Consider the following 6000-nt stretch of genomic DNA (forward strand, 5'->3'; position numbering starts at 1 on the left):
GACTGCATACATAGAGTGAATAAAATAGCCATTGCTCTCATGATGCTTAAAAATGAATTTCGTATGAGGGTAAATGCCAGAATTAGAGCAAGTTCACCTAATTTATCTCAGACAAAATGCAAACATCCAAATTACAGGTGCTGGTCCTTTGATTCAACATCCCTTCCTTTTCATAGTTGGAATCAGTTGGCCCCCATGTATGTGACTTTTATGTCTTGTATTATAACAAGAGAATTTAAACATCCAATATGTGGATTCAGAGTAGCATGTAATATGCTTGTGATAGTAGCCTTATTGAAACAATGTCCTGTTGAGGTGTAGCTCACCTGATTGTCAGTCAGACCTTGATAGCATCAGTCATTGAAACAATGTCCTGTTGAGGTGTAGCTCACCTGATTGTCAGTCAGACCTTGATAGCATCAGTCACGTAGGGTCCAGAGTCCCTATACAAAAATATATAAAGAGGTTATTTAGCTTGAGACTTGTAAAAACCACAAAAATGCACCCTCTGAAATGGGAACTCCAAGCCTCTGAATATTTAAGACTTAATGACGTTCTCATTAAAGAGAAATAATAGAGCAATTTTGCTTAAGCAGTGGTGCTCTGGAACAAAACTTCTTAGATTTGAATCCCAGTATTATCACTTTCTAGCTGTGTGAGTTGGGGCAAGTTACTATACATTTCTGGGGCTCAATTTCCTTACCTGTGATACGGGGCTAATAATGAGATATTTACTGAAGTACTTACTACCATACCTGTGCCAGGTATGGTATACTCTTTAAATGTTGTCATTATATTAAGGAATCAGTGAGAGCTCTTAAACAGAGAAGCAAAATGAATAAGCTGTTCTAGTACCCTTTCTTCCAATATCTGAATAATTCTTAATTGATTTATTCCTATGTGTGCTAGGATGTCACCTTCTTTAAATGAGAACTTTTATTAGTATTTGCAGAAATACTGCAAGTACTTATGCACTTCCTCAAAGTTCACTTTGAAGCAACTTTTCTCAATTGATTTCCAGGAAGGCTTTTACTCTCCAGGAGTCTTGGCATCATGCCAGGTGCTTGCATGCCTGGCTGATTTCCCTGGAAAAAGCTTCTTAATATTTGCCCAGCCCTGTAGTTCTCTTAGCCTGTGTTCTCTGCCTTCCTCACCTATCTTCCAGTTGCGCTGGAAACTCCTTTGCAAGAAGAGTCACTTCCCATTTGGGGTTCAAGTTGAAAATGGATCCTCTGATTGGACCAAAAAAGGAACTCTCCGACATTTCCTGCTTCAGGAGTGTGCAACAGAATCACTTGAAGCCTTGCTAAAACTCAGCTCACTGTTCTCTACTCCCCAGAGTTTCTGATCTGGTAGGTCTAAGGCAAAGCTCATTAATTTGCATTTACAATAGATTCTTGGGTGATGCTGATGCACTAGTCTAGAGATCACACTTTAAAATCCACTCCCTATATTATAGCATGAAACATTTACATCCATACCTACCATTAACTTGGGGAGGAGTCATTTTGTTTAACAATTTTATATTCAATACAATACAAGCAATGAATTTCCCCATGTGATACGTCTCCAGGACCAGAATCTACTCACCCTTGTCTTCTCCTCTATTTGGAAACTGCTATTCCATGTCTGGGTTTCAGCTCCAAAGCTGTCCAGCTGTCAGCGGGGAGAATCCTCAGTGTTTGCCTGCCTACCTATCTAAATTTTGAGTATTACCAACTCCTACATTCCCCTCCCTCCTTGTGCTTCTTTCATACTCAGATTAAAAAAAAAAAAATTTATTTCCGTGGCTGCACCAGGTCTTAGTTGTAGCACTCGGAATCTTCAGTCTAATGATTGAAGACATGTGGAATCTGGTTTCCTGACCAGGTATCAAACCTGGGGCCCCTGCATTGGGAGCATGAAGTCTTAGACACTTGACCACTGGGGAGGTCCCTCAGATTATTTTTTATAAAGAAATAACTATCTAGAATAATATTGTCATACAAGATTGAAAGTTTGCTGAGGAATTGGAACTCATTGTCTTGTCCCTTCCATATATGGGAGCTTCTGTGTCCAACAATCCCTAGGAGACTGTTCTAATTCCAGATTGAATTAGATTTAGAACTTTCCAGTGGAATGCTGGTAAATGTTTGACGATAGGCTTTCCAGTACAAAACACACAAATTTATAGTATTTGCCAATTTCCATGGAATAAACATTCCCAGAATAGCTAATTTCAAGCTACCAAACATAAAATCATGCAACTTACAAAATTCTGACAACTTAACACTGGTTCTCACATGGCTAGAGCACTACTGGGAGTTTGTAAAAACCTTCGATAACTTTTAGAAGGCCTTTGTTGTTGTTGAGTTGCTAACCTGTGCCCAACTCTTGGGACCTCATGGACTGTAGCCTACCAGGCTTCTCTGTCCACAGGATTTCCCAGGAAAGATTACTGGAGTGGGTTACCATTTCCTTCTCCAGGGGGTCTTCCTTACCCAGGGATCAAACCCCAATCTCTTGCCTTGGCAGGCAGATTCTCTACCACTGAGCCAACAGGGAAGCCACTTTAGAAGGCCTATTCTAAACCAATTCTAGAGCCACACTTCTCAAAATTTAATGTAAATACAAATCATCCAGGAATCGTAATATATATATTCTAGTTTAGTAGACCCAAGGTGGAGCCTAGGATTATGACTTCTTTGGAAATCTATTGGCTCCTAAGTGATACTGACACTGCTGTTCCATGTTGATGTTCAGTCACTCAGTCATGTCAAACTCTCTGCGACCCCGTGGACTGCAATATACCAAGCTTCCCTGTCCTTCACTGTCTCCTAGAGTTTGTTCAAACTCATGTCCATTGAGTCAGTGTTGCCATCCAGCCATCTCATCTTCTGTTGCCTCTTTCTCCTGCCCTCAGTCTTTCCCAGCATCAGAATCTTTTACGATGAGTTGGCTCATTTGCATCAGGTGGCCAAAGTTTTGGAGCTTCAGCTTCAGCATCAGTCCTTCCAATGAATATTCAGTGTTGATTTCCTTTAGGATTGACTGGTTTGATCTTGCTGCCCCAGGAACTCTCAAGCATCTTCTCCAGCACCACAATTCAAAAGCATCAATTCTTTAGCAGCCTTCTTTATGGTCCAACTCTCATATCTGTACGTGCTGCTGCCGCTGCTAAGTCGCTTCAGTCGTGTCCGACTCTGTGCGACCCCATAGGCGGCAGCCCACCAGGCTTCCCCGTCCCTGGGATTCTCCAGGCAAGAACACTGGAGTGGGTTGCCATTTCCTTCTCCAATGCATGAAAGTGAAAAGTAAAAGTGAAGTTGCTCAGTCGTGTCCGACTCTTCACAACCCCATGGACTGCAGCCTACCAGGCTCCTCCGTCCATGGGATTTCCTAGGCAAAAGTACTAGAGTGGGGTGCCCTTGCCTTCTCCGATATCTGTACATACCTACTAGAAAAATCATAGCTTTGACTCTACAGACCTTTGTCGGCAAAGTAATGTCTCTGCTTTTTAATATGCTGTCTAGGTTGGTCATAGCTTTTTTCCCAAGGAGCAAGCGTCTTTTAATTTCATGGCTGCAGTCAACATCCATAATAATTTTGGAGCCCCCCAAAATTAAATCGTCACTGTTTCCATTTTTTCCATTCTATTTGCTGTGAGGTAATGGGATGGGATGCCATAATATTCATTTTTTGAATGTTGAGTTTTAAGCCAGCTTTTTCACTCTCCTTTTTCACCTTCATCAAGAGGCTCCTTTTCACTTTCTGCCATTAGGGTGGTGTCCTTTGCATATCTGAGGCTATTGATATTTCTCCCTGCAATCTTAATTCCAGCTTGAGCTTCATCCAGCCCAGCATTTCATGTGATGTACTCTGCATATAAGCTAAATAATCAGGGTGACAATATACAGCCTTAACATACTCCTTTCCCAATTTTGGGCCAGTTCATTGTTGCATGTCCGGTCTCAGGAGGCAGTTAAGTTGGCCTAGTATTCCCATCTCTTTAAGAATTTTCCACAATTTGTTGTGATCCACACAGCCAAAGGCTTTGGTGTATTCAATGAAACAGAAATACATTTTTCTGCAATTCTCTTGCTTTTTCTATGATCCAGCAGATTTTGGCAATTTGATCTCTGGTTACTCCAACTTTTCTAAATCCAGCTTGTACATCTGGAAGTTCTTGGTTCATGTCCTGTTGAAGCCTAGCTTGCAGGATTTTGAGCATTACCTTGTTAGCATGTGCATGTTAGTTGCTCAGTCATGTCCAGCTGTTTGCAATCCCATGGACTATAGCCCATCAGGCTCCTCTGTCCATGGGAGTTCCCATGTAAGAATACTGGAATGGGTTGCCATTCCCTTCTCCAGGGGATCTTCCCAACCTAGGGATAGAACCAGAATCTCCTGCATTGCAGGCAGATTCTTTAGCATGTAAATGAGTGCAATTGTGCGGTAATTTGAACATTCTTTGACATTGCCCTTCTATGGGATTGGAATAAAAGCTGGCCTTTTCCAGTCCTGTGGCCCCTGCTGACTTTTCCAAATTTGCTGGCAATTTGAGTACAACACTTTCACAGCATCATCTTTTAGGATTTGAAATAGTTCAGCTGGAATTCTATCACCTCCACTAGCTTTCTTCATAATAATGCTTCCTAAGGCTAGTCTATGGACCACACTTTGAGTAGAAAGATCCTAAAACAGATCCTGGAGCAAAATCCATGATTCCATCATTAGTCTCAAGCCAAGACCATTTGAATAAGTCGCTGATGCAAAGAGCTAACTCATTTGAAAAGACCCTGATGCTGGGAAAGATTGAGGGCAGGAGGAGAAGGGGATGACAGAGGATGAGACTGTTGGATGGCATCACCGACTCAATGGACATGAGTTTGGGTAAACTCTAGGAGTTGGTGATGGACAGGGAGGCCTGGCATGCTGCAGGTCATGGGGTCACAAGGAGTCGGACACAACTGAATGACTGAACTGAAATGAACTTCCTAATAGAATGAATAAACTTAAGTGGGACTCATTCCAATTCCAAAGAAAAGCAATACAAAGAATGCTCAAACTACCACACAATTGTTCTCATCTCACACCCTAGCAAAGAAATTCTCAAAATTCTCCAAGCTAGGTTTCAACAGTATGTGAACCAAGAACTTCCAGATTTAAGCTGGATTTAGAAAAGGCAGAGGAACCAGAAATCAAATTGCCATCATCTGTTGGATCGTAGAAAAAGCAAGAGAATTCCAGAAAAACATCTGCTTTTGCTTCATTGACTGTGCTAAAGCCTTTGACTTGTGTAGATCAGAACGAACTGTAGAAAATTCTTAAAGAAATGGAAATACAGACCACCTTACCTACCTCCTGAGAAACCTGTATGCAAGTCAAGAAGCAACAGTTAAAACCACGCATGGAACAGTGGACTGTTTCTAAACTGGGAAAGGAATACATTGACATTGTATATTGTCACCCTGATTATTTAACTTATATGCAGAGTACATCATGTGAAATGCTAGGCTGGATGAAGCTCAAGCTGGAATCAAGATTGCTGTTAGAAATATCAATAACTTCAGATATGCAAATATCACAACCCTTATAGCCCAAAGCAAAGAGCAACTAAAGAGCCTCTTGATGAAAGTGAAAGAGGAGAATGAAAAATCTGGCTTAAAAGTTAGCATTTGAAAAACAAAGATCATGGCATCTGGTCCCATCACTTCATGGCAAATAGATGGGGAAACAATGGAAACAGTGACAGTCACTGCAGATGGTGACTGCAGCCATGAAATTAAAAGATGCTTGCTCCTTGGAAGAAAAGCTATGACCAACCTAGACAGCATATTAAAAAGCAGAGACATTACTTTGCTGACAAAGGTATGCAGTGTCAAGGCTATGGTTTTTCCAGTAGTCACGTATAGCTGTGAGAGTTGGACCATAAAGAAAGCTGAGCACAGAAGAACTGATGCTTTTGAACTGTGGTGTTGGAGACAACTCTTGAGAGTCCCTTGGACTGCAAGGAATCAA

This window comes from Bos grunniens, chromosome 6 (assembly GCF_055505025.1).
Source record: "Bos grunniens cultivar Pamir isolate PY7600 chromosome 6, Bosgru_T2T1.0, whole genome shotgun sequence".
Classification (NCBI taxonomy): Eukaryota; Metazoa; Chordata; class Mammalia; order Artiodactyla; family Bovidae; genus Bos; species Bos grunniens.